We start from the raw sequence: 14925 nt of genomic DNA on the forward strand, positions 1-14925 counted from the left end.
GCTGTGATTAAGTGTTAATAAAACGACATAGCAGACAGCAGCGAACTGAATGAGCTAGACTCAGTAGAGTGTACTCCATGTTCAATAATTCTCGACCATATCGCTACCTACCAATGAATCGAGCAAGAAATTAACAAATTATGTCTATTCACAGTAGAATAGCCTCTGGTGTATTGCATAACCGTGTCTACCAGCATTCTTTGTTTACAGTTCTGATATAATAATACCAATGTAAATATCCATTAGGGGCTTCCGTGGCTCAGTTGGTTAGCGCTAGCCTCAGAAGTCTCTCACCAACACGGAACGTGAGTTCAAGTTCAGCTCATACTGGCTTCCTCTCCGGCCTTAAGTCGGAAGGTCTTCCAGCAACCTGCGGATTGTCGTGGGTTTCCTCGGGCTCTGTCCGGTTTCCTCCCATTAGAGTTTCCTCTAATGCTGGCCGCCGTCGTATAAGTGAAATATTTTTGATTACGGCGTAAAACATCAATCAAATAAATAAATAATAAATATCCATTATGCTAAAAGAGTACCAGGGAGTGAATTATTTTCGTGAAAGAGGACGGTTGTCTTAATTAGGAAGTTTTTGTCATATTTACAAACATCATTCTGTTTGTTTATATTCAGGAATATTCCTCTGACGGTTGTAAAATCAGACACAACTTTAAGATCAGTTGTCGTACCAAACGAAAAATTAAATTAGAGCTCAAAACGTTTTTTCCATACACAAGAATTATTAAGTTTTTCAAACATACAGAGTCTTAATGAATGTCATCTAGATTAATACAGCGATACATTCGCTTGGTACCATAATGAAATAGATTCATAAATGATATGTCACAACTTCAACAAGAGCAAAAAGATTTCCTAGCATGATGCTTATACTGTTAAGGACAATTTCAACTTTCGCTGTAATGTCCATAATACACGCTAAAGACAGGACATGGCAGGTGTGAAGGTGACCATCTGTTGGACTGACCGTTCAGAATATTGAACACATCCCAGCATGTAAGTGTATCCTTCTATCTAACTCACATGGCGGCCATTCAAAGATACATGAAATCATCTGTTAATCTATATGCTGTTGCCCTGTCCATTTTCCCAGAATTCATATGTCAGTATCCATCCAGAGCACAGACAGCTGCATGAGACTGTAAACATGTTTAAGGAAAACTTTGGGAAATATATGTACTATATCATGACGGTATTAAGCCTGAATAAGCTACCATTCCTTGTGTGACAATGGACAGGAACGAACGTGTCAAACATTTGAGAGCAAATATTTACGCGTGTAGTTATATGGAAGGTAATTTGCAAACCGTACAAATTTATTCTACCAATGAGGTAATTGACAGGAATGGGCAAGTAACGTTGGGGAACACGTCTCTTTGAATTCACATCTTTGTTTCAGCGATATTTTTCCAACACCACCTTTAAAAAGTTCCCAACTACATGTCTGTGAGTCGAAAATGCGTGCCTAAGAGAATTTTGTCCCCCGGTATACTGTATATTCCTTTTTTTTATTGTAATTTTATACGCATAGGAATCAAAACTTCTATTTTGTTTGAGAAAATCTCTGCAGAGGGACAGGCATCGAGGAGAGGAGAATCACATTCCGTGTAATCCGTTAGTGGACAAAGAAGTCACACCTTGTAATCTGGAGTATACCTCGTCCGACAGGTGAAGAGCGATGCACAAAGATTCTTAAGTACATTAATTAGGATTTAATAATTAGTGATTACTAATGAATGTATACCTCTGCACGAGGAAGTACCTTTAATTACCTTGATGTGTCTAATGCAAGACAGTTGGTGCACGTGTCTATGTAGGGTAGTATATCGGCGGGAGCATTGTTAACGATGTCGCAGTTGTATCTTAGATTTTCTCTTAAACATACTTTCAAACTCGCAGCTTATTTGTGATGAGACTCAAAGTGTTCTGTTCGATCTCTTTCAGTTTTCTGGAGTACCTTGCTTGATGTAACAACGCATCGCACACACCGAGAATGTTTTTGAATAATAAACACTGTCATTAAAAGTTGGGTCTCCGTGGCCTAGTTATTAGCATGCTATCGCAGCACAATGACCCAGGAGCTTTTTGCCAGTGCTGTCGCTGTGTACAGATCATGCTGGTTTCCTCTCCGGCCGTACCTACTGTGCCTGGTTTCAACCCGCCATAATGCTGGCCGCCGTCATATAAGGTAAATATTGTTGAGTACACCGTAAAACACCAATCAAATAAATAAATAATAGAAGGTTTCTTTAATTCGGTAAGTTGAGACCAGTTTCAGTGATAAATGTTATCCCATTAACTAACACAGGTAATGCTTCACAAAAAAGCACAATACTGTAGGTAATTTGATCCTTTTCCGGTAACAAATATTTAATGAACAGCAAGACAACAACATTTATAAAAAGTATATTTTTCTGAAGAAGAAACGTATTGTTTGCTTTTGAAATGTATTAAGCATTAATGTATTTTAATGCATTTTTCATATTTATTTAGTACAGTACATGGACGTAGCAAATTATTTCCGTTCCCATGGAATGAAATCTAAGAGCTTGTTGACCTTACATAAGAGTAACCTTACATTAACACATCAAAGTGAAATCTTCCGATAAAATGCAGTATGTCCTGCAACTGTTTCCTGTGAAAGGTTTCGAGAAGATTTTGTTGTTCTTGACCCCTGGAGAATTGCTGAGCTATTAATGTAAGTCATTGTCACCCGTCTTCGCCGCCATCAATGGAAGGCTGGGTTGTAGTTCATTGTTTCTCCCCACAGAGGACGATGGCTTTACGCAGTACGTCATGGGACCAATCTGGCTTGATCTCCTCGCTGATGTTTGTATAACATAGTCATGATACTTAGTTCTCACGCTCTCCTTAGTCTGACCGCCCTGTTATTAGAATCCATATTTTATATACGGCAAAGAAAGAAAAAAAAACGTCTGTAAGAGACGTCTGTTATGTCGGTAGAAACTAAGAATGTATCCAATAAATATTTGACAAAAACTAAATGTAAACATGTGATAGATGTATTTATTTATGAGAACTAAAAGAACTAAAGATGGCGCGAAGATTTGTGCAGACGAGAAAGTTTTTGACACGCTTTGGGACAGTTCACAAACGCTGGGATATATGAAGTCAGTCACGCTGTGAACAGCATTACACACGAGATAAGGAGGGTCGTTATTGTATATCCTCGGGATGATCCATGGCTATAATCTACAATGGAAAACCGGTTAGGAAACGTACAGAGAGATGGAAATGTCCACGTGATGAAAACCTTGACGCTGACTTGAGATTGGGAAAATCAAGTATCTGATATCTTGCTCTGATCAGTCAATAATTAAGACAACAGACACCGAAAAGAGCAATCAACAGGGTTCATTATGTAGAATAGAACTTGGTGTATAACACTGAGCTTGGGTATGAAACTTCCACATTCCGATACTTATGTATAAAGTCGTCCATATTTGGCTATTTTAGGTGATGCAAATGTTTGCATTATTTGAACTTAACTTTCTATTCATTTTCATTCTAGGGAAAAATTCACTGCTATGTTTCAAGATACCAGAAGCTTACACATAATGAAGGGTCTCTGAGAGATTTCGTAACACTACCACCATTCTTTTGGTTACAATGACAATGTAAAAATCCATTAGCAAAAGTGTGTGAGTGTGGGAACCGCTCTGTATATGAAAGCCTTAATGCGCTAAACAGATTACGGAACTCCAAGAAGTACTTTGGAGATATTTCATACGTTCTACACTTCATTGTAGTAGGGTGGCATCAAACATGCAATATAAAAATGATTCCTGGATGAGCCTTATATCTATTCAGATCATTCAATCGAATCCTCACATTTCATAAAACGTTTCTTACATAATCACATATCTTCCTTTAACAGATTTTTTACAGTGATATGGATAATTACAAATAGGCAGGTTTTTACAATCCCCAAATCTTCTTGTATCTGCACGAAGTGTTTACTTTCCTCCTCTGGTAAATCTCTCGATTTTAATTTAAATTCAAATAATTTGTAAAGTGAAAACATAGATGAGGTTATATACTTTAAATCTTGTGTTTATATAATACTTTATGCATGTGCATTCAAGATTTTTAACCTAACTTAATTGTACACAAAAATGCTTCTCAGTAATCGGTCAAATCCACTGGTTTCTCTTTCCAGTTCCGTTCTGAACATCATCGTTCACGACCTCACCAGGATGTGTATAATATGAAATCTTTGCCTTCGCAATATATATGAGATATCACCCCACCCCACCATTGGTAAAATCTGTTGGCTTATACCAACTTATATACTTATTTTCCGCCCACGTAAAAGTGCAAATAATTCACATTTTTCTGTTAACGCGACGAATATATGACAAATTGGATTCATAATCGTTTAGGTAGGTGGTAGTTGGGGAAATCAGGACACCCGAACAATTAGGTCCTAATTCGGATTTGAAACGTGACGCTTAGTACCACAAAATAGGTATTTTCATAAGGGAAAGGGACAATGGTTCTGGTACAACACGGTTCATGGGCGGGCATGGCCTGTATGTATTACCCGGTATGAAGATCAGGCTTTCGCAATATATTAGTTAGTCATTATAAGAGAGATGTGTGACACTGATCGCTAGTGCTGACCATAGATATTACGGGTGTGTCGACCTGCCACTTAACGTGTGGATTAATCCTGTAGTCTGATCTATCTTGAGGAAGAACAAAAGTAATCCTGAGGTATATGAGATAATCTCTTAATCCCTGTGGTTTTGCCCAGCCCATTTTCTTGAAATCACAGGGTATTTCGAAAGTATTCAATAGACCCGCAACTAACCAGTTCAAAGTTAGCTGTCTACAAGTATATGTGACTTAATTGGATTACCGCAACTGAATTAACCACGTCTGTAATGAATTCTGATATTCTAGGCGGGGAATATAGGATAGCTTATATAGTCAACGTCAAATGTTATATGACCACCCCTTTCAATCGTTAGGACAGACGAGATGCGGGTTCAAAACCAGCCGTGGACAGGGAATTTGTTGTCTCTCTTATTCTCACTTTTCTGGGGCCTTGTTGACAATAAACGATCGACGACGCTTGTGTATCCGTTCGTTGGAGGCCATGTCACACGTGGTAACGTTTGTTGGTATATTGGGTATATTGTGGAAATTTGAAACTCCACTTGTAAACACTGAACTATCACACTATAGTGCAAAGTTACAATTCCGTAAAACACATAATGCTAACTGCTCTCTCTTCGAGGTTGAACTCTTTTTAGAGATACATGGTACTCGTCATTTGATAAGTGTGACAGGTCTACAATACTTCCCCACGTCATGCCTATATAACATCAGTATGAGGAGCCGCTATAACTGCAACTCTAGTTTATTTCCTTGCACTTGCACTAATAAACGCCAAGAGCTCCTCGTAACGTAAAAGGACTACAACATAAACAGCAATGCCAGACAAGGACGACAGTGGCTAACACATGGTCACAAGTAAGCCTCTTGTCAGTTTACCTCAGTTAGGATTGTACTCCTAAATCCTTGAATAGCAGCAAAGTTACACGCCCCTATAGCACCATGACATCAAAAGAATCAGGTAAAAGAATATGCGGCACCATGATGTTAAAACTGGAATATTAGACGTCACTGGTCTAGGAGGTGTACTGTCATCACATGTAATGTCCAAACACATTTGTGGAAGCAATATACATTATAATCTATAGGTGTCGACACAACAATTCGTGTACCATTCGTCAGTCATGACGAACGCAAGTTTAAGCGTTAATCATCAATCATGGTATAGGTAGATCCAGCGCTTTTAACAGCTGAATGTGTCGGTACCATATCAAATGAGCACATCGCTTTCCCACTGACTTTAGTCCCAGGTCAAGTTGCTTATCATTACATCATGCACTTATGTTTATTTCCTGATCAAAGTAAATATAAAATCCGGCACACAATCATCATCAATTTCTGAAAATACATGTATTGTAAGTGAATGGTTTTAAGATGACTATTTTGTTAATGTCCTTAATCCATGTCCAAGAGCACTGTTCATCTCTATTTGTGGCTCATTGTAAAAACTTTGTATTGATTGAAGAACTTTGAAGGTTGCCTATGGCCCAATGTTCCTTCCCGCTGAGGCCGAAGGTCTTTTTACACAGTATGCCCATTGCTATACCCGGCACGTCTGGTTCCCTTATTGTCGCTTCGAGATAGAAAGACCTTAACAAGTTAGTTCTCACGGCTATTACTGAAGTCGGTTGTTCTGCATTATTACTACATTTTCACATTTGCAAGATTTTGTCGGATTTAAATGTCTCAAAAGGACAGAAGCCATCTTGACATTAATTGTTCATTTTACCGACATGTCTGTGATCGCTTATTAATGATGTCGGTCAACAGATTTCTATCACCCGAGAGCGAGCTAGTCGAATTGCCGGCGTTTGCTAATGACGTTTAAATTACTCAACTGCATGGTGTTATGGTATTTAATTCAAAGGACGCCTTTTAGTTTCGTATTTCATGAGACACTAACACAAATATTGAATCTTCCAAGAGAAATATGTAAGGTATACTGACCCCCCCAAAAAATTCCAACGTCTTCTGCTTTTGTGTTGGATGCTTTGATGATCGCCAATAATATATCTCGGGTCACGAAAGGATGTACCTTTGAAAGACCAATCTCTGGAAGATATTGCGACATATTCATGTAGACAAAGCATAGCTGCTAAGTTTTGTAGGATGGTGATTTCCAGACTTTATATCATACCTGTTCTGGTACAACAGTTATCGCAAGTTTCTGAACAACAGCAAAATATCATATCAAACAGTAGCATATCTTTGTGAACATCCTCACTTCCCTTAGGGAGCCTGGCACGCCAGTTCTCTTATCAGGCTAATTATACTGACAAGGGTGTCAGGGACAGGTACATTGATCAATACATATGTATGTGTAACTGTTAAAGCTCAATCCTTGTGGACAGGGCCTCCGCTATATGTGTGGCCGATGTGGTCAACACGCTAGCGCGACGCATGAGTTCAAGTCCAGCTGATGCTGTCTTCCTCACCAACCGTATTTGGGAAGGTACGGTCTCACATCAACCTGCAGATGGTCGTGGGTCTCCGTCTGGCTCTGCCGGTTCCCTCCCACCATAATGCTGGCCGCTGTCGTACATGTGAAGAACTTTTGAGTACTGCGTAAAACACCGATCAAATAAATAAGTCAATCCTTGTTGTTTTAAGCTGTCTGCTACATATTGTTCCACTATCCCAAAACAAATAGTCTCCCCGATTTAAGCGTGAGTTATGTCTGTCTTCATCTTATTAGACCCAGTTGAATCATTCTACTGATGTTGGTATATGTGCCTGCCATTTCTCTTGGTCGTCTGGCTATATTCGGCAGTTTACCAATCCTTTTGTAGAATATGGCAGAATTACTGAGGATTAAAACTAGCCTTTCAGGTAATTTAAATAAGAATAAGAATTTTTGTTCTGGTATCTTAGTGAATCAAAATTCCATTAAAATTTAAACTGGGATACAGAATCCCAGCTGTGAAATCGATTGTAATTTGTCTTTCTTGTCGTTTTTCACTTTGATGAACCTAACCTATAAACATTTCTGTCACGGTTATTATGACAAAGGCAGATTAAATGAAGGGGTAACCGGCGTAAATCAAAAGTAGGACTACATTTTAAAAAATAAAACAAAATAAGCTATATGCATATTCATTTTATACTTGGTGTTCTGTTACTAGTATTTGATTTACTTATATACTTGATTGGCGTTCAATGCTTTATAAGAATTTCTCACATTTGTGCGAAGGCGGTCAGATTTGCGGGTGAAGAAAATCGGAATAACATTGTAAACACGGTGATGGGTTTGAAAGGTGAACAAAAACCAAAGCCAGGTGGAAACCACCGGTCAAGAGCATGTAACTGACGAACTTTCCCAAGCGTGTGAATGCCATATATACTGGTGGAAGGCAAGTGGACATAACGTTAGACCATTACATGGCCAAGGGGCGATGTAGTCCGTTTGTTGTCACCAATACGCATGTAATCGTAGAGGCGATGGAGTCTCCAAGTATGTAAATGCCCGAGACTGGGATTGAACAAAACATCTCGCTTTATCTATTAATTTATTTATTTGACTGGAGTTTTACGCCTTACTCAAGAAAATTTCACTTATACGACGGTGGGCAGCATTATTGTTGGTGGAAACTGAGCAAATTCGGAGAGAAACCCACTACCATCCGCAGGTTGCTGACAGACGTACCAGCGTACTGGACATGATTGGCGAGAGGCTCCTCCAAGTTTTTTAAGTTTTACCAAAAGTGTAATTCTCTTGTAACTAAATATCGACAGAGGGTGCAGAATCTCTGGCGCTCTGCCTCATGATAGTGTCTAATTCCGCCTAACCATGGGCTAGGGGATGTATATTCATCGTGTTGAATTAGATAGCCACGTTGGGCATATGAACAGGTGCAATCAAAGGGCAACTGAGATACATATTTTGTTATCGACAACTGATATTCTAGCATGGTACACGATTTGAATACTGATTTCACTTAGTCGCCTAGAACATACCTTGCGTTTTTCTGTTGACTGCTTCTCTTTGCATGATTCCGTTCTATTTTCGCACTTTATATACTTTCTTAGTTCTTTAGTGATTTGTGTTATACGTCATTTTGGGGAATTGGCCTTGAGAGTGTTCAACGGGAACGTTCTTATTGGTTGACGGTTGGTATACGAGTGTCTTTTTCGATGCAAAGATTCCTGTCATTGTGCTGCACTAGCACACTAACCACTTAACCACGGCGGTCCCAACCTCGCGTTTTATATGTATATAATATAAGCAAGTATACCTCCGTGCAGCCGTCTCTCTTTGACAAGAATTGTTTAGATTTTTTGTAGTCGTCTCGAAAAAAATTCAGAAAAATACCCGTCTACGTTTAGATTTATTTAATTTACGAAAAGAAAAAAACTGCTAAGCTGAAAATGAATTATATGTATTATCAGACGAACATTGTGTTTTGTGTATTGTGTATTATCTGTAATTTCCGACTGAGCAATGTGTGTAGTAAGCCACGAGTATTAATGAAAATTCACCAGTTGTGTCTGCTACAAGCCTTCTTTCAAGATACATGTATATGCTCCAGCGGGTATTTGCTTAAATTTGGCTGAACTTTGATTCTGCGATAGTCTGTCTGATTGTTGGGTAAGTAAGCAGGGGACAGTCATATACCATGCAGTTCCTATACGCCCTCAGTATTGTTGTACGAGATGTATGGAAAGAGACTTTTAGACGAATTTACGTGTTCTTATCACGTTGACGAGATCTTTTGACGAACTGGCTACGCCTCTTCTATTTTATCTGAATGATCATTGTTCGATATAGTTTTGTTAACGCGTACTTTACAAGGAAAACTGAGCATTGTGGTTGCCAGAGGAGTGATTTGATGTGTTACGAACGCGAGCGCGGAGAATTGTTTCGTTCAATGGCCGCAACAACAACAGCGTGCTTTTGCAGCCTGTAGCTTATATAACCAGAGGTGTGTTTCGGTCTAATAGCAGCTAATTTACCCCTGGTCGACCACAGGGGAGGGGGGAGCACAGGCGAGTTAATAGACGCTAATTTGGTAACACTGTTGAAAAGATAACGTTTTAAATGACCATGGCACTATCTAATGTGTCTAAATGGAATGCTGTATCTCGTGTATAAGGACCGAACTCTGCTAACATAATTACAACTCTTCATGATGGTTATATAAATGGCTCTCCCCTGTACCTTGGAAAGACATGTTGGAGAAGAAAAGTACGCGATCCTTAAATAGCACAATAATTATTTACAACAGAAAGAAAAGAAGTATACAGAGAGTATTAATAATTGGTATTATTCACAGCTTAGCACTCTTGGTTTCCTTCTGTTTGACCATATCCTACGCTTTTAAAACATAAAATCATTTTTGACCATATCTTACCCTTTCCTGATTGGTTTCGAAGATAATATACCTTCACTGTCAGTGTATATTGAGTTTAGTCTCTTTGGTTATATGAACACAGCCCTGATTTAAAGGAAAAGACAACAAACAATAAAAATTAATAATCCACAGAATTCCACCGGCACACCGTTTCCAAAAAATACTAGCTAAGAAATGTTTTGATAAGAAGTATGATTTCCTGCAGCATTTCAAAGATCTGATTGGGAAAACGTTATATAACTGCATGGAAGGGCATTTTGAAATGTTGCCTGAGGAATATTTGTTTTTCGTGTATCTGATGCCAATAATTTGTGTTCTGAGCATTATTTTAAAAGAAATTAGACGTATTGGCCTCGTGTAGTTCTTTAAAGCACGCAGGCACAATAAAATCAATCATTTGTTACATGATTGGAAAAATATATTGCCACTGGCTAGTGAGATACGCCTCAAAGATTGGTCATGCATTATGAAAAACACTGTTAGCCATACTTTTAGTGTTGTTATTCTGGTCTATTTATTTTTTGTGCCTGTCTTGTTCACGCCACGTTCGTCAGAACGTTCAAGACTTCCATGCAACCATGCAAATACAATGTCCAGCATTCTCTGTAAAAGTTCCCAGGTAGATTATGGCCACTTGGAATAGAAAGCAAGAGAATTGTTCTGTTGTTAAAAGATGTGAAAAGCAACAGGGCGCATTCCCGCAATGCTTCCAACCATATATCTCTAGTGTGTGGAGGATTTTGAGGCGATTGTCCGTCCTCCAACGGGGAAGTGGTCAATTGGAACAGACTACCCCTTCAATTAAAATGACCACTCCGTAACCGGTAATTTGTAGGCACTGCACAGAAAATGTGTTCTTCATTGTATAGAAGTGAGCTAACAGTCGCACATATAGATAAGCATTCCAGTGTTCCTGTACAGAAATCAAGAGCGCGATGTCTAAATGATAAGCCTTGTGGGTGGAGAAAGAGCTACCGATGGTGAACGGGAGGGAGGGAGGGGTCGGGTGTGTTATGGTAGCACAAAGTTACGTGCGTATGCCTAACATCATAAGATTTGTTCTGTGGTATCCGCCTCCATGTTTGTTATAGTGTAGTTAAGTTAGTGTTAGAGTACTGAGTGATTAAAGTCAGTTATGTTTTAGTGATTATTGCTTCTTTAGATTACTAAGTTCCAGTTAGTATAAACTGTCATCTTGTCGGGATTGTAAGGTTGATATCGCATACCCTAATTCTTCAACCTTTTTAACCGCCTCTACAACCAATATTTGTATACGTTCGGAGAGATTCTGAGAAATAAGGGGTGTAGAGAAATGATTTGCAAAGTTTTGTGAAGCTTGCATCTTTAATGACACAAACTAATAATTTTATCCCATTTTCATAATAATTGTGGATAATTACAGGATAACGATGCATTGAGGATGTTTTAGAGCACTCACCGACAGACTTTGTATGTTTACACGCCCTTGTGGTGTCACTATATTCCGAGATTCTCCTGGTGCTGTGCGCATGTGTGCTATTGTATGACCATACCATGCCAAGTCGAACTATAATAGGGTGTTGTTGTCGACACTACCCCACTAACATACACAGAAAGTATCCAGAACAATATTTCTTCTGTAAATCTACATGCACTTTGGTTAGTTTCCTTCTCATCCAGGATTACATAAGTTGAATGTAATAATCGCGCAATCTGCATGTACATCTATGTATTGGTGTCGGTTGCCGTTGTATTTCTGGTAGAAAAAGGTCCTGGCTGAACATTGTCTTACACGGATGTAATATTTATTGTTGATTTTCAATTTCATAACTTATGTTTATCATTATTAATGTAAATGGTATATGGTCCGAAGTCCACTGAAAAGAAAATTGGCAAACTTTGGAGATTAGATTAACTGATGTAGACTGTATATGTATAATGCGTGCGGCGCCCAACCGAGCCATTATCAAAAGCAATTTCAGATTATTCGATGGTGTGTTATTGAACAACCCGAACGCTTTCTGTAAATTCGCCTATTCTTTGGTACATTATATAACCGAGCGTTTTATTTGTTGTGTATATGACCATGTTAGAGCATAGCCGAGAATGTATTCTAACAGTACACGAGAGTTTACTACTGGTATACCTCGTTACGCGGAATGTGTTCGCGTGGAGTCGGCCGCGTTACAATTCCGCCAGCTGTATTGTTCTGTTCAGTAATTGTGATCGGTTATGGGGTATTTGACATTATCGCAATAATGCCATGTAGCTACTGATGTTGACAACGGCTACAACTACACAGAGGTCAAAGTGATGCGGTCTTTATATTTTGTGTTCATTGAGTAACACATTTGACAATACCTTCTCCATCAGAGAGACCAAATTTCCGTTCGGGTTTCACACCGGAAGGAAACATCGACCTTTACCAAAACCAAAGCACTCCATCGATAACCACTCCGCGGCTCTGTAATACAGGTACAGGAGAGACAAATACACGTGTAAATAATAAGCCACTCCGTTAATTGTTCCGTTTCAATTTATTCTCATACAGGCAAATGTGCTAACAGTAAACACTGACCGTATCTGGGGGTAAAAGCTTCCTGCTGTGGGTTGTAATCGCTAAGACCGTTATACCAAGTATGAACACATATACGGATGTTAATGTGTTTGTTTTATCACTCTAGTTACACATTACATCGCTTAATTACAGTGCATTGTATAGGCACGAATATGGCTGTTGTACTTTTATGTCACTTTATATATTTGTAGAGGTGATTTCTATAACCGATCTCTAAGCGACCATGTCCACTGATTGGAAGAGAAATGGCATCGGAGCATCGAGAGCACTGTGCATAATCTTGGTTGTATAATTGTGTAGGCCTACGGTACAAATTGCACGTTTACCATCAGCATTGGCTTCGATAATATAGTCTTCATGTATTACTGTCTGTCCACAGTTATTATAGAATTAAACTAATATATGCATATTTTACAGTATATGTAACTATTTGTGGTCCACGAAATATGGAGGGTGTAAACTGAAGTGAATCTTTCCATTAGTCATTCAGTTTACATTATTTATTCGTTCGAATAAAATTAAAAATCGTTTACGCGATCTGATATTTTCTTGAGCAATGTGAACAGCAGTGAAATAGTCTAAATTCTTTATTTCAGTGTAATATCGAATGAGCATTTCGATCGTTCCACATTTAAACTTCAGCATTCGACGTGGGATTAAGGCAATGTGTATTATAAATCTGTGATCCGAACATCCTTGTGAGCATCCTCCAAGTGACTTTTATTCTTACGAAATGTAACAAAGTTTTTTTCAAAAACGTTATCACAAGCCACGCTTCCAACAGACAACGGAAAAGAGCTATACTCAATTCTGGAGATAGCGATAACTGCGCTGAATTTTTGGATAATCCTTCCAAATCCCGTGGTGTCTTCGGTGTAATGTCATTCAATAGGCGGACTATAGCTTCAGGGTAAACTGTGTTATGGCGATGTGAGAATGACAACCCGGACAATATCAACCTATATCGTCAACTTTATGACGTGCTCAACAAATAATGTGGTTTCGTTAGTCAAATTGTGATCCTTTTTTAAGAAGTGTGAAATTAAAGCTAACTTTGGAAGAACAAACGCGCCCGACTGTATTGGTTGCAAACCATTAAAACTCTCACTAAAAGCTTTCGAGTTGTTTAAGAGGATATCCCGCTGCTGTAGCGTTCCGAGTTGTACAACAGTCTATAGTCGATAATGTAACCGATAAGAGGGTTTAAATTGAGGCGACAAGGTGCTGCTCAGTGGTGGTGCTCACTGTACCCAGTTGGTTACTGGCCTCTCCTGTATGAACTGCTGTTGTTTCTCACGGCTCAGCAGCAGTAAAGGCACAGAACTGATGTGCCTGAGGGTTATACTACCAGAGAATAACCCCCGATTCCGCTTTGAGATGGATGCATGTTGTGTAGAATAATGGTAAGAGTATTGTGAAAAATAAAACAAAAGATGACTTTCGACATCCCATGATGGCCTTAGGACTCACAGTTGTCTATCTTTATGTGAAAATAACATCTGCATGAATTAATTTTTGTATTTATCTGTTGTTACATATCAAAATATGCTTTATTTTTTTATCTAGCTTGCCAATGATCTATAAAGAAATAAACTGTGAACGTGAAATGTTGTTTGTAAATGTGATCATCAATTTGTTTTCCGATTTTTCTTATTTTTATATTTACGAATAACTTTTCTCACCTTTTCATCTGAAACTTGTCTGTCATTTGTATGTTTTCTTCTCCTTTAAACAGATAATGTTGTATTATATAGGGTTATAAGATGGCGGTCTGTTCTGTATAATTCAGACCAGTGTCTCACGCTAACTTGGATGTTGCATCGAACACACTCCACCCCCTTACAGGAAGGGTACCGCGATTACCATGCAAAAAATTGGGAAAAACTTATAAAATTTTCAGTTGAAAACAAAATTTTGTATTCTCAGTTTCAAGTTGTAACTTCTAACTTCAAACCTGAATTAGTTTACCTATTTGAACTTTTGAGTACTAGCTAAAGGTCCAAATTGTGGAAGATGCTTAGATCGTGACGAACACAGAGCATTGTTAGTACCGGTAGGCAATTTTGTATATACAGCTGGAGGAGTTGGAACATTACACGGAAGAAATCGGACAGAGTTTTTCAAAAATCTGAAATTTTGAGAGGGACTCCAACGAGCACAAGATGAATACTGCATGGGCATTTTTTTTCTTGGAAAGCCCGAAAGTTCAACAACAACAACACAGATCGGAGGCGGGAATCTTTCCAAAGAGCACATGAAATTTTTTGTGAAAATCTTCTCGCGGATCCTCGGCAGGGTATAAAAAGAACACATCTTTGGAAAATCAGAGTTTCTACATGAAAATGTTGGCAGTGCAAAGCGAAATCTGCA

Source organism: Liolophura sinensis, chromosome 8 (genome assembly GCF_032854445.1).
Source record: "Liolophura sinensis isolate JHLJ2023 chromosome 8, CUHK_Ljap_v2, whole genome shotgun sequence".
NCBI lineage: Eukaryota > Metazoa > Mollusca > Polyplacophora > Chitonida > Chitonidae > Liolophura > Liolophura sinensis.